Source organism: Amblyomma mixtum, chromosome 6, assembly GCF_055824585.1.
Source record: "Amblyomma mixtum isolate Tamu chromosome 6, ASM5582458v1, whole genome shotgun sequence".
Classification (NCBI taxonomy): Eukaryota; Metazoa; Arthropoda; class Arachnida; order Ixodida; family Ixodidae; genus Amblyomma; species Amblyomma mixtum.
Window position 1 is genome coordinate 100,472,429 of NC_143017.1, and position 15,610 is coordinate 100,488,038.

The 15,610-nt window shown below is 47.0% G+C and overlaps 1 protein-coding gene across 1 annotated transcript in view; it reads right to left on the minus strand.

Annotated features, from left to right (window-relative positions):
* The window catches only part of LOC149339859 (solute carrier family 22 member 7-like), a 49,728-nt gene extending 35,626 nt beyond the window's left edge, over nt 1-14,102 (minus strand). The window contains exon 1 of the mRNA XM_089548513.1: nt 14,006-14,102. The gene's annotated coding sequence lies outside the window, so the exon portion shown is untranslated. The remainder of the gene's footprint in view (nt 1-14,005) is intronic.
* Between the last annotated feature and the right edge of the window lie 1,508 nt (nt 14,103-15,610).

Consider the following 15,610-nt stretch of genomic DNA (forward strand, 5'->3'; position numbering starts at 1 on the left):
AGCGAAAGGTGCAGTCGCGTACTGGTGGCAATGCGGTGCAGAGTGGGCGAGCAGAATAAACCGTTGCGAAGCGAATTCTTATTAGGCTGTTTTCGCACACAAAGAACCGAACAACTGGGTAGCGGCAATACCAAGGGACATGCTAATAATATTAAATAAAACTAAAACAAAATCTACTCGCAAGGTGGCTGGGGTCCGATAAATACCTAATTTGTTCGTTGCCCATGAAAGTGCTAGAGCTGTCGCTGCTTTAAAAAGTGCGAAACGGTGTCAATAGGGGTCTTGCCACGTTTGAACGGAGTCGCAAATGTTCGCGATTGCAAAAGACTTTCGGAGTGTTTTTTGCGAGCAGGCGCATGCATCTGATACAAGACACTCATGCATTAACGATAATTAGAGTGTGCGTGCTTCCCCTCCCCTTCCCCTCCTCCCCCTCGAAAAAAATACCGCGAAAAGAGAGCAGAGAACATTAAGCGCTTGTTTATGCTTGTCGCCGAGATTAAGCATGCAAGAAAGTAGTCTCACCAAACCAGGTGGGGTATGAGAAAAAATTATGAACTGAAGACATTGAGAAAAATACTGCTAGCCACTGATTCAAGCAGTGCATGAAGAGAAACACTTTATTAGTATGCAACTATTAATAATTTCCAACTTCCAACACTCTTTGGGCTATGAGTGAATAAATCTTCACAGATGATAAATAAACGAAGAAAGTGAGTTTGCGGGGGGGGGGGGGGGGGGGCACCATGTGGAAGACGACGCCGGAGTTGCAGTTCTTTCTCCAGCGCAAATAAAAAAAAGAGATTATGGCGTATTTTAAAACTGTGCATCGGTGCGGCACTACTACTGCGTGAATTCATTACGCCGGAGGCTTCCAGGTGCGCCTGTAAGGGCCTCTAGCGTGCCGTGACCTTAATGATCCCCTTAAACATTTAGTGTTGTTCTAATGGGACAGCTGGTGTAAAGTGTCGGAGGATGCATAACTGTGCTAATATCCTGGTCCCACTGATGACACGATCAAGAGAGAAAGGCTTTGTTATTTGTTGTCTATGCAGTGAAAAATTACTTGCCGCGTCGTCTGGTTTGCAATGCGTGAGCCTGACGAGTATATGACCCTGAACTGTGCTATCTTTTCATAATCATTTATGTTATCATTTGGTATTTCTGAGTTATGTTTCTGCGTCTTTTTTTTTTAAATGACGTTACCTCATTGCGAGATCTTTGGAGCCTACACAGAGGCTAATGATGTCACATTAAGGAAGGAATCATAAATAAGGAAAAAGTGGCAAACAAAAAACGAAAGCTTACTCTTAGCCAGTTTTCCAAGGCAGCTTTTCGGTCACTAGCCGCAAGCTTTGGTAAGCTCTTTGAATTATACTCAGCATACTTACTGCGGCCTTAACTACGGAGAGGGATGGGAAACAACATTAGGCCACAGATTTGCTGTGGTTTAAAGGGATACTGAAGCAAAATTTGAAAATTGAACAAAAAGGCTGAATATAGATTCTCGGAATGTGATTACACCGAAATCTAGTCGTCACTGCGCATATTTTTCAGCGGATGGTATTATTTTCGATGTTTCATGAGCGCGCGCCAAGCCCTCCCGCTCGGCGCGAGGTGGAAAGCGTGACGTCATGGCACCCTCCCGCGGCGACAAATATGGCGGCGCCCTTCGATGCATGAAACGTCGCTTCGGACTGGTTGCGTCGTTGTTACTGGCTTCTTCAGCGCGTTCACTGGCCATAAATGGGCCACCAGTCTTTCGCTTCATCTCCTGTTGCACATAAGAAAACTTACGAGTAATAATTTTGCTTTATTTTTTATTTAGAGTGACGATTCTGCCCCCTTTAGGCTAAGAGGTGTGTCGGTTTGTTGACAACAATGCTTCCCCTCCTAACCACCGGATGGCGCCGCTAGTCTGAACATCGTCGCGCTTCTGTTTTAAAAGCGAGAATGCTAGAAATGGCCCAAGGTCCAGAAAAAGTACCTGCATTTAGCGTACGTAAGCGTGCATACGGTTCTGGTACGTAGACAGCATCGATTAACATTTTGACATATCTGTATACGCCGTGAGCAGACGACAGACATGGAAAAGCCGCGAGTAGCGATGGCAATCGTGCTTCTGCGGGAACGGTGTGCGCGCGGGTGTTATGACGTCTAGTCGCAGCTTCCACAGGCGGCCACCAGGTGCTACAATACGGCAATAAATCGCGAAATAAAGCGTGTTATCCGCCTTTTTCGCTAAAATGCTTGTCATATTTATCAATTTTAGCAGTCAAGCTCTTGTTTACATGCAAAACAGCAGCTCCAAAAGTTTGGTTCAGTATCCCTTTAAAATAAATCTTCAGGGTGGTCCGTGGATAATCTGCGCATTGTGGCTAAGACATAAATCTACGTCAGCACAACTCAGTGTTGCGCCGTCCAACTAATAGTCAGAGAACAGCAGACACGCCACACATCGCCAAGAATAAAGAGCACGCAACAATACTACGCTACAATCTTTGCCATATCCTAACATCCGCACTCTCATGACTAACAAGTCTGCTCTCTCGTTTGTGTATGACAGCGAATGGTATTTTACCTGAAACATGGCTAAATCGCAACATTGATGACGAGGAAATTCTTCTTGCCGCAAATTTTTATCATATACCGGGCGATTTTTTTAACATTTATTGATCTTTATTTTAAAAAGTTGGTAGGGTTTTAACCTGGTTAAACCAGGGGACGTGCGAAAGCGTGTGTTTAGCCTGGTTGACTCATGGTATTGCTTTTCTGCGTCGTCAGCATGTCTGGCGACGATATTAGACTCAGGTTAAGCTATGATCGAGGTCAAGCTTATCTGATCTGTTCTCGCCGCAGATGGACATTGAGAGTGTATTGCAGCGTCAGGCAGAGCAGGACGGTGGGGCTAAAAATTAACATGCAGAAAACCAAAGTAATGTTCAGCAGCCTCGGAAGGGAAGAGCAGATTGCAGTTGGTAGCGAGGTGTTTGAAGTAGTAAGAGAATACGTCTACTTAAAGCGGGTAGTAACCGCCGACCCGGATAAGGAGAGGGAAATAACTAGAATAAGCAGCGCATTTGGTGAGTTTACTCAGATCATGAACGGGAGCTCACACATATCCGTCAAGAGAAGAGCATTTAACAGCTGTATCTTACCGATACTCACCTATTGGGCAGCAACGTCGAGGCTAACGAAAAGGAATCACCTTAAGTTTAGGACAACGCAGCGATCTGTGGAAAGAGAAAATGATAGGTGTAACACTAAGAGATAGGAAGAGGGTATAGTTTGCCAGGGAACAAACGCGGGCTAGTGGTATCCCAGTCGGAATCGAGAGGAAGAAATGGGCTTGAGCAGGACATGTACTGCGAAAGCAGTACAGGTCCTTAAAGCTAACGGAATAGATTCCAAGAGGAGGCAAACGTCGCAGGGGTGCCATAAAGTTACTTAGGGGGGAGTTACTTAGGCGAAGAAGTGTGCGGGAATGGGGCGGCTGCATATGGAACAGGACAAGATTAATTGGAGCGATATGGTAGGGGTCTTTGCCTAGCAGTGTGCGTAGTCAGGCGGATGATGATGATGATGTGATTGGCTGCGGCGATAGCATAGTGCTTCCGTGCAGTGACTAGTGATGCTGACCTGTTTGTGCCACCGCAGGTTCAATCCCAGTCGCGGCAATATTTACTTTAACTCTGTATGAGCTGCTTTTATGCTAGGTTTGGTCAAGGTTACTCTCAATGTCACCGTCCCATTGGCTGAAGATACGGCCAGCGCGACGCTCTCTGAATTTACCCGAGCTTCCTCCCATTAGCTGCATATTGCGCGACGCTCCTCCGAACTAACCCGGGCTTACCCTAGTTACTCCGAGTCTTCACTCAAGATTTTTAGTTGAGACCCAGTTAAGTAGTGCTGCCGCATTAAAATACGCACTTGTAAGCTCTTTGAGTTGGCTTCTTCTCACTGCAGATTTGCAAAGCGGCGGCAATCGCTTTTCAAATACAGCAAATGCAGACAGAGTTCGTGTATATTAGGATCTTGAAGAATAAAACCTTATTTCGGGTAAATCAAAAAGTAGCCTCTGTTGGGGTACGCCTGCAGAGAGTATGGACGATGTAGTCATTGATTATAGGGAATGGAACTGTTTATTAAAACGCCTTGATTACTAAAAAGCTGCCTGAGCTGATGGTTTACCTCGTCTTTTACGGTCTTTATGTTCATTTTCCGTCCTTCGATATAAACGGGTTATTTTTTACAAAATCATTACAACAGGGCATCGTTCCTAATGACTGGAAAGAGCCAACGTTGTACCCGTACACATCAGGACCTCGCTCTATTGTTTCCAATTACCGACCTATTTCTTTGACAAGTTTTGTTTGTGAGGTCTTTGTACATGTCCTTTTCACAAGCACTGTGAGCCATATGGATGCTTACGCATTGCTAAGTCCCAGTGAATGTGGACTTCGCAGTGGCTTTTCTGCTGTCACCCGACTTGCTAATTAACGCATTAGTTGTGCGATGCTCCGTTGACGCTACATTTTTTAGTTTTAACAAATTATTGGATTTTGTGCGACACGACTAATTGATTAAAAAGCTTCATGGTATAATTTTAATCACCTAATGATTTTCTGGATCAAAATATACCTAGCTTGAAGACGTCTATGTGTAGTCATTAGCAATAGAAACTCTCATGAGGTTGAGGTCAAATCCCGAGTGCCGCAGGGGTTTGTTTAAATTTATATGAACGGTATAGGTACTGGACCCACCTCTCCTCTCACGCACGATTGCATGGTCTATTGTGTTGTTAATAATAATGATTGTGCGGACTTAAAACGTGATTAGAATTAGACAGTTGACTGGTGTAGTGCTTAGGGTATGCATTTCAATTGACAAAAAAAACATCACATATCCTTCACAACAAAGCGATCGCCTTAGGAAAATAAATACTTCATAAAAACCAACGAGCTAATACCCGTGCGCGAATGTAAATATTACCACACCACTAACCAATCTAGTGGCTCCGTACCACGGCCGAACTGTCTTATCTGGGTCTTGGCGTGCCTTGGGAATTCTAGGGACGAGAGGTTTTCTTCTGCCTCTATCGAGCTACCTGCTGCCTTGCGCGACCTAACAGCGTCTTGTGCGTCCAAGTAAACTTGGCCTATGTACGTCAACCGTTTGTCGGTGACAATATCAAGGTGTGTTTTTCCTCGTGTTTTTTATCGCACCGACATATTGAATTCATCACCGCCAAAGAATGTCGGACACTGTGCGTTCTGCGTCGTATACTGAACGTTTTCCAGCTGATTTTAAAGAACTCTTATAGACAACATACATCAGGTCTGTATTTCACTACGCCTGTACTGTGTGGGATCCATGGCTCAAAGCTGACATTCAACCATTTGAGAAAGTGCAAAATGGGGGGTACGATATATTTTGGCAATTACACAAGACTGTTGATTGTATCAGCCTTGGCTGGAATTCGTTAAAAAAGCGCGCGAAGGTACTAAGGTAGAAGTTTTTACACCTTTCTTTTTAACTCCCGAACAGCACCACAACATGAGAACAATTTCCTTCCTTCAGATTGTCTCCTCAAGACAAGACCATATAAATAAGACCCGAGAAATTAGGTGTAAAATTGAGAGATATAATATATCGTTTATCCCCGCACAATTTCGAAATGGAACCGTTTATCGCGCTATATCGCCACCACTATGGGTAGAGAGCTTTTGAATGCACTGGTATTTTGTCCTTCTCTTGTATTGTCTTCAGTTGCGCTGTTTCATCCAGTCCTTCAAAAATGTGCCAACCAGCCCATATTTGCCGTCTTCTAGATAACTTTTATTGAATACTGCTGTAATGTACCCAGCAGAGCTATTAACGCAGTATAGTTAAAGACCCTGTGTCGCAAAACAACCGGCGTCTGCACTAACCGGAGGTGTGGCGGAAAAAGGCGTAATCGACACAGTTGTGGCGTCCCAGCCACATTACCTCGCACGAGCAATTCAAACACCCCAGTGCGATCAAACCCTTGCTTCGCGTATATACTTATGTGACGACTTCACATACTGCGTGTGTCCACTAGGGGCAGGCAGGCAGAGAGACACCGCTATACTCAGTCGGAACAAAACAGATACATTGAAGGATTACGTATTATCGAGTACATGGTGCAGAGGCTGTGGTGCCCAAGCTTGCACAGGAGTCTTCATCAGGAGGAACGGAAGAGCTGCGGAGTTGACCGTGTTCGTTCGCTTAGGTTCGTCTTCTCCCCGATGGCTAGGGTGCTTGGGGAGCAGGAGGAACGCCTGATGAGCAGTGTAGTGTCGGACCTTGCTCGTCACTCCACTCTAGCTTTCCTCGTTTTCCTCCGTCCATTCGGGCGATCCTTCTTTCTAGGCTGGAGCGTCTCTCTCGCTCTCCTCTTAGCGCGAGCACCTGCGGGTTTCCCTGTACTCCCCAGACGTCCCGCCAGCTTGGGTCTTTTCCCCTCCTGCAGGCGCTCCGGTCCCTCTTGCGAGGTGTGCTTGACCTGTTGAATGCTTGTCGGTGTGCGAAAAAAAAAAATGACAGCCACGCTATCGGCATTCAGACGCCTAAGGGGCATTGGCCCCTCTTGCTGTAGCGCCTCCGAAATCCCACAATGGAAAAATGTCGCCACAGATAGCGGCCCTACGGAGACGCGCAGCGCACTGTCACACATGTCGCTGTGTGTGACAGTAATGCCCCGTAGTAATAGCCATGACTCATGACTCATAGTCATTCTGCAGCGTAGCATGACTCAGCACTTTAGTGGTTTCGTTTTCTTAGACTGAGAAGCTTGTTCTTTACTGCTGCCACGTAATACTATCTTCATGGCACCTTCTACAACCAGCCTCCCCCCCTCGTGCGACGCGTTACTCGTAACCTATTTTACGTTCAGGTGTTCAACATGTAGCGACACGGCTCCTGCGCCGTTCCTTTCCTCAAGACAAACCGTGACACTAACTCCTGCCGTTCACTCTGTCGACGGGAAAGAGTGAAAGCAGACTGGCGCCTTTCACCTCAGTCGAACTGTGGCCGCATCGGTCACTTCGAACCCGGGTACGCCAGCTCAATAGCACAGTGTCCTAAGCACTCAGCAGCAGTCAGGCGCAGTCCAGTTGTACTATGTTGACAAACCAGCGAGCATCATCATTTGCAGGCAACTTGCATAGAGCGACCGGCTCTCAGTGCCTTGAGCCTTTGCCCTGGGACCCTCTACATGCACGAGATGATACCTAAAATGAGTTTCAAAAATTATTTCCATTTATTCTGAGTGTTCGTTCACGTCATCTCCGAAGTTAACTTTGCCAAAAACACAAAAGTTTAATGTCACATAAATTAATGACACTTTGTAAGCGGGTATACAGAGAACATGTATTGCAGTAAGGTATCTTAAGTCTGGGTTAGTCGGTACATGGTTCAGACTTAAGGCACAGCGCACGAAGTACGGGACTGTGTTTGTCTCTTTCTTAGTCCCGTCCTTCGTGCGCTGTGCCTTCAGTTTGAACACAGAGAATCGCTTATTCGATTGCAGTCCTAAGAACCTCAGTCGGAGTCCGCCTTCAAGCTTTCATAAGACGCAGAAAACGCTATGAGGTAAACAAATAAATGAGGAAAAGAAAGAAAGAAGGAAGAAAGAGGTGTGCCGTGGTGAAAGGCTCCGCCAGAGCCTCGGTAAGCCACGGCACCTCTTTCCCACTTTTTTCTTTCATCACGCCTACTCACCCGCCCCCCCCCCCCCCCCCCCCCCCCCCCCTCCCCGCCGCTGTTGCGCGTCTTTCCTTTCCACCCTGTTCTTGCAACGTCGGCTGTGGTTGTGGATCTGTCCACCGAGACATGAGACCGTTACTGCGCCATTTACTTTCCTCAAAAGACGCAGCGGAGGAGTTCAATGGCACGTTGAGAGCTGCGAATGGCAGGAATCCATGACGGATGTTCACGAAAAGTGTGCGCCGTGGGATGTTCGTAGATTCGCCATGCCGATGGAAGTCCATGCTCTCCATTCCAAAGAGAATGTCAACAACGTGTTGATATCGCAATGTGGAACACCGCACGGTGCTGGCTAATAATGCGGCGAAGCCCAATGGCCAAACAATTTCGAAACAGAGAGGGTAAGCCATGTACCTAAACGTCCACGAAATAGAAAAGAAAAACCAAGTTGTTATTTCTGTGTCAGGTTGGCTCGTCGCGGACATTAAATGTCTCTAAATATGCTTGTGCCAGCGCTAGCGCCCTGGTTGAAAGCTTGCGCCAGACTTTGCCTGCTGAAAATGGTACTAATTCCTACTAGCTTTCGCTGAATAATGCGCTAAACCGGTACGCTTAGCTCTGCTAATATTGTTTACGTTTCATTTCCTCCTCTCTTTTATTGGTTTGGTTTGTTTTTTTCCCTCATCTCACGAAAGTGGATATTCTCCATTCGACGGGAATGTCGAAAGCATGCTGATATCCCAGATCAACGTGCAAGACACAAGTGGCGGCGCTGGCCCATATATACGTGGCTGAATAAATACCTGTTCTGTGGATCGTATGCTATTCTCATGCTTTATATTTTGTCACATATCGCCAAGTGTTCTCTTTTTACGTATTACATTTTTTTCAATGTCTATTCTTTCCATAAATATCTTCTGCGTTTGTGTTACTCATTTTGCACAATGCCCTGCAAAGACTAAGTTTTTTTTTCAAAATATATTAAAGCTATAGCCGGGAAGAGGGGGGGGGGGGGGCACACACCTTGAACCAGCGCCGTGTTAAGTGCTAAATATGGACATCTCTATCGGCACTGCACAGGTTTCAGGAAAGTGCTAACGGTTGGCCGGCTGCTGACCCGAAAGACGCGGGTTCGATCCCGGCCACGGCAGTCGTATTTAGATGGAGGCGAAATGGTAGAGACCGGTGTACTGTGCGATGTCAGTGCACGCTAAGGAACCCCGGGTGGTCCAAATTTTCGGTGCCCTTCACTATGGCGTCTCTCACAGCCTGAGTCGCTTTCAGACATTAAAACCCAATAAACCAGACCTGTAAGACTTAAGTAAAATTTAAAAAAAGCATCGATCACATTCATCACTTCCTGAATAGTTTCCCGATTCAGTTTTCGCACCCAAGCAACCTGGAAAGGTGATCTGCGGTAACGGTGGACGTTGAATGATAAAATTAGCAGAAATAAACTGATCTTCCGTTCTTACCTCTGAAAGCAGCGCTGTGTTGTTCAAGCTGCACTTTGCCGCTATTCGCAGCTGGCCAACAGAAAACAGTTTAACTGCCTGGAGCTAACAGAGATAAGGAAGACAGGCATGTAGGGGTAAAACGGAGAGCTTACGTGCATGCACACGGACCAGCTATGAGTGAACCTTAAATACACAAGTCATGCAAAGCCCGACGTTAAATGTCATGGCGAGCGTCGAGCAAAGATTAGGGTTACCAGTGTATCTATACCCTGACTTGAACGCACTGCAACTTATCTTCATAGAGAGCTCCGCCAAGGACTTCTATAATCACAGAGAAGCGAAAACAAGTATTAGTAGCATACGAAAAAAGTTCGAGGACACTTTGGCAACTAAGGTGTGGAGGGTCGAAAGCCTTTTTGGTATGCTCCTTTTGCGAATGATTGCAATTAATTACACTTAACAAATAATTACTTCAATCGAACCACCCTGCTCCATCTACGCACTCTTCTAAACATTCAAATTTTGCGCCACACGTCGAATGCGCCTACACTTCCGGACACATGGTACTGCACTTCCTATGATTCAAATTTCGGGCTACTCCCGCCCCAACCACTGCCAATTCTGGTCGGTTTTCTTGCTATACTTAATTAACTAATTACTCTACAGTCATCAAAGTTGGCTTCTTAGTTCATTGCTTCCTCCTCTGTCTGAAGCAGCCATTTTCTTGCTTCTATCTTTTTTAGTTCCCGAGTTAAACGCCTATGACACGCTTTGTTAACGGACGGACGACAGTATTAGCCATTTAAGGCTTTCGCCTTAATAAGAAGCGAAGATTAGTGACCACTGAAGTCACAGCCCTCTGAGAATAGCTGTAAGAACGGCCACAAACGAGGCGCAGTGACGCATGGGCGCAGGGTTCCAAAGACGGTAAGGCGCATGTGTAACCTATGCATAGTTGGGTCTAAAGAATACAGAAAAAGGAATCGCTTGTGAACCGGAATGCATGAACAGCAGATCGAGGTTGTTAATTTAGGTATTTTGGCCAGATATAATTGCAAATACAGAACGAGAGTGACAACCGACGAGAGGCTTATGGTATAATAAACCAAATTCTCTGGCAGAAAATCCCGTTCACGTACTCATAGGACTCGGAGAGAGTAACTAAAACATGTTACTTTGTATTCGGCGCACGATAGCCTTAGATGCTTATGCGCCACTAAACACAACACAACACAAAACACGCTACTCTCCAACCAAGGAGCAAAGAGCGATGATTTCAAAGCGAATGTCTTCATTTATTCATCGAGGACTTTCAAAGCAAGTGATCCGCTTTGAAGTGAGGGACGGGGAAGGTGGAGAGTAACAACATGTTTTAGTTTTATGAGTGCGCTGAACGGTGTTTGCGGCCAGCAAATTTGGTTTATTATTCCTATAAGTTCTCGTCGGTCGTCAACCCCCCCCCCCCCCCCCCCCCCCTTATTTACTGCCTGAGGACCTTAATTTATAATCCAGCGTGGCTGGTCGTGCGTTGTGGTTCACACGCGGTGCCTTTTTCTGCGTGCTTCAGACCCAAGTATGCGTAGGTTACACACGCGCTTTAGCGTCTTTGGAACCCTGCTTCCCTGGATCACTGCGTCTCGTTAGTGACCGCTTCTTACGGCGGCGCGCAGTGGGCTGGAGCTTCAGTGGTCACTGCTCTTCGTTTCCTGTTCCGTATACAGCAAAGCCTAAATCAGCTGAAACAAAATGAAGCAAGTGGACGAACAATAATACGGTGCACATGGATGGAGTTCCAAGCTAAACAATGAGAGCCGCATATAGAAAGGCTTACTGAAACTAGGATTATTCTCTCTAAACGCGCCTCAGTGCGAGGGAATGGATTTTGATGTCAGCTGGCAGCTGTAAGTGTTGCTTGAAATGTGTACGGATGTGAGAGAGATCATGCGAGCCTGAGTGCGTCCCATTAATGTGAGTGCATATGAGTGTTAGTGAACCCGAAAACCCCCCTTGGGTGGCATTGTGAATGAGTAGACGGGGGGGAAGGGGGGGGGGAGCATTTGTGAGTGAGTCGGCCACTTCTCATGCTGCCGAGCTGTAACTAAGTGTCGAATGAGTGGGCTGCTCAACTGTGGCTACCACGCACAACTTGAGACATCAGCTCCAACGCGATTGCCTGTGGCTTTAGAAAGAAGCGAGGTGATGCATCTTAAACACCTGTAACGTGTGGCACCAAACTGCCGTAAGCGCGAAATCCTCAGTGAATGACATCATGGATAAAGGCGGGCTGCAATGGTGCTGCGCGGAAAGCCGCGCCGTGTGCATTGAAAATGCAGGCTTCTATTGGGCGCTTGCAATCAACAGTAAGAGAACGACGGAACCAGCTGCGTTAGGCACCCACTTTTCGGTGGGCATTGCCAATAGCAGAAAACAACCACAGATTACCGCAGGTATTGACTAGAACATTCCCTGGTAGCGCAAGCGCAGATCGAAGCCGCGGGAGTACATTTCGCAATCGAAAATACTAGCAGCAGCGAGCAACATCGCGAACAAACGTGAATGCTGCTGACCGCCAGGTTAGTCCTTTAGACCCTGATGGCGTCATATTACACCATAACACTTAACACAAACTTACAACTAGCGCCTCAGTAAGGAAAGAAAGAACTATTATTTTTAATGCTAGTAATTTTTTAGCTACATCATTTAGATTTCGCTAGATATCAGTTTCCCAGGTAGGCGTTCGCCGTAGCTGGACCAAAGAAAGACTTATACCCCATCTGAGTCACTACACGAAGACGAGATGGGCCTTGCAAGCCAAAACAATCCGCAGAAGAGGAGCTCTTGGACGTGCGAAGGCGATAACTGATGCGGGAAGCCGCCCGACCACGTCGCGCGCGTGAAACAACCGAGAAATGCGAGGCGAGTGTCAAAACAAGCGTGCTGTTAGGCGTCGTCTTGTGCACTACAGCAGCCTAATGCTGGGGCCGATACCTACTTGGCGGAGCACTTCATAAAAGATAGGCTCGGAGTGCCCTGCGTAGTTCACGTAGGAAGCTTTCAAGAATTAAACGTTGTGAGATCGGAGGTCTACTTTCCAAGCTTGCTTTCCAACGACAAAGCCGTACATGAAAACGGCTAACATTGCAGTTTAAGGTTGGCTGGTAAAGGGCAAAATTGGCGCATTGGAGCACATAGAAATCGAAGGGAATAGTGATCCACATAGACTGTGGCTGCGTTTCCTTAATTTGATTCTCGACAATTGTAGTCGAGTTCCCCAAAAAATTCTGGGGAGGGCAATTCTCCCTAAATTCTCCCAATCAATCTCCCTGGCTGGCAATAGCCAGACGCACTGACAGTGCATTTCGAAGCGAGGTACCAGTAACACTGAAGCGAAGCCACTACCACCCGGTACAGGCAAGTGCAACTGGTATCCACAAGTAACATGATGTCACGTACAGTGAGATAGTTCACGACTACAATAGAGACACCTACTCGAGCTCGTCTACATTGCTGTCTCCAAGGCTACAAGTGCCGAGGGGCTCTACATGTAGCTCACCAATGCAAGCCGTGGCGTCCCCTCTGCCCGCACCAAATGAGCAACCGATAGGGTTCTGATAGATGAGAGGAAACAACTCAGCACATAAAAACTGGAAACAATGAGGCGTGTTACGCGGTCGAAGAGGCCACGGAAAAGGAGATTGCCAATGAATACTGCTTCATATTGCATATGTTGTGTCATGCCGAATGCTCTCGCACTTCGATTATCCTTCGAATGCGCACTAGATGCAAGTGGCCCGGGGAACAACGGTTGCGTCATGGATTCGCGACGAGTGCAGTGTGTGATGGATGCAGCGCGTTAATAAAGGGCGATAGACGACGGCGGTACAGACGTGATCAACGCGTTCTCCTTTTTAACTACAGCTTTCCAGGAATAGTATGCAAGTTTTGAAAAGGTGCATCGTTTCCGTCACTTATTTTCAGCTGGAATACCCTCCTGTATACGCCAAGAGCGAATAGAAACGATGCATCTTTTGAAGCAAGTGCACGATCCATCTATCTCTTACAAAGTACGGGAACTGCTTGAAACTCCTCCAAATTTCTCAATAAAACACGATTTCATTCAGTTCTTTATTGTGATTTCGGATATCGACCGGGTCCTTTTCACATTTAGCACCCAATGAGCCCCGGGTTCATATTTGGACTCCATGCATCTAAATCTGTGAATACTTCCACCGCGAGCTTAAATTTTTTTCTGCGTTGCTATGGGGTATAATACATTTAAAGAAGGCAACGGAAAGAGGATGCCACCAAAATTAAAATTCTTGGTCCGAAAGGGTTAAACATATGTTCTTCCCATGTAGACGAGACGTGATTCCAAGCCGTGCCTACCGATTCCAGCTCCGGTTCGTTCGACTACACCCACGTTCATCAATCGCGGCATAGTTTGTGGTCAGGTCTTATCAGGGATCAACAAATTCTAGAGGTCAGACTCACTGCGGTTCAACAGACATATATTCAGCTGGACTCATACACTGCAACGAAATGACATACTTAAACTCACTCATGTCCTACATGCTGTGAGTTATGTGGGTTTAGTTCACTGGACATTCCCCAGATTAAGATCAACTGCACTGAGCGGACTCGTGAGTGAGCGGGGCGACCTATTAAACTTACATACGCAATTACAAGGGCGAGTAATGACTACAGAAAGTGAGAAGGACCCCAGAAAACGCTTCGAGAAACCTTCAGCAGAGCATGTCTTTTAAACGGAAGTTAACACAATAAAATGCATAGCACACAAAAATGAAAGACCTCGCACTCACCTTTTCACGGCTGCGACGTACTCGACGCCAGCGGGGCGCGTCAAGGGAGGAAACGGCTTCTCCGACGAGGGACGCCAGTCATTAGCCGCTTATCGCGGTCGTTTTATAAGCCTTATGGCGGTTTCGGGGGCAATTTCACCATTAGCCGGATGCACGAGCCTTCATGGAAGTCTTATGATATTCTTTTTTTCACTGTTGGGCGTAGTCACCAGTTGAAAGCATAATCATCATGGGCTGGATTAAAAAGTTGTAACACGTAAACAGTAATTCTATGCCAGTGGAGCTTTTTAGGCGCTGGGTTTTGACAGAGGCTTACCGCGGAAATGCAGAAGGAAACACAGGAGCAGAGCTAAGAACTTAAGGTATGATTCCAGAAGCACACTTAAGGAAACAAACGCGCATGCTCAGCCACGCACTGAAACATGTACATGGAAAGATTTGTGATTGCGAGATAGAGAAAACATAATACAACAAAAACCATTTATCGCGACATCAGCCGAGGGAGGCAATCGCGTGCAGGTTACTGCATAAAACAAGACAGGCAATTAAAACTGCAAATGCGTGTTTGGATAAACCTAAAGAAACCAATAAAATACAGACCGAATGCAGACGCAATAGCGAAGAATTTAATCCGAACATGCACACGGAACACTAGAAACAAAATGAAAGATTTCACCCAGTTACTGTGCGTTCCTGGCGAAACGGAGCTGCTTGTCCGGCTGGTAAAGACGCGGGTCGGAGAGGCGCGGAGCGTTGTAAGTGTCTTGGCACGGCGATGCATGGACCCAGACTGCAGGCGGAGCGGAGTGTGGCACTGTATGGCCTCGAAGTCGCACATCAATGACCACGGGAGGTCGGGGGCTGGTGGTGTTGCTTAGAACGACGCGAGAACATGAGCAGGACACGGGAGCGCAGGGCGCAGAAGGTCTGCTTCGGCGATCTAAAGGAGACCAACCGGTACCCCGAACCCGCCATCCGAGAAGTTTGGTTTTGTTTTTGAGAGAGGAAAGGAAAGAGGCCACCTCACCGCTTGAATGTCACGTCCTCTGCTGCGCTGCCTTCCTCAGCTCCTCTCATTCCCGGCACGTCAACACGTAACCGTTCAATAACTCACCTCCCTGCTCAATACTAACAGCTCGCCTCTAACGAGGGTCTCGGTTCTGGCAGTTTTCATTCCATGGGTAGCATAAGAGGGGTCTCCTTGCACAGACTCCGTCCTCACCTTTAGATCACATTTCACGTGGCACCCGCGGTAATACAGGACGTAGCAGGTCCGCCGCTAAGGACGAGGGTGGCGCTGGTGAGTACTCTCAATAGCGCTTGTCTGTGTCTCCTCGCTTGTCCCGTCTTCTCTTGTGCGCTATTTATTTCCCTCAATGCTCGGTTGCACTATACATAAATACCCCCGAAAGCACAGCACTGAACATCCTCGCCGTACCTCAGTTTTTAGAGCACCTAACGTGAAATTTAGAGGTCGCGGGAACGGATCCCACTAGTGGCATGTGGTTGCTTTAACGCGATAGCGTTAAAGGCCTCGTTCCTAAGAACATCCGGTGTTGGCGTTGTCAGCGTTGTGAGCGAAAAATCACGAGCGCCGTTCTGGCG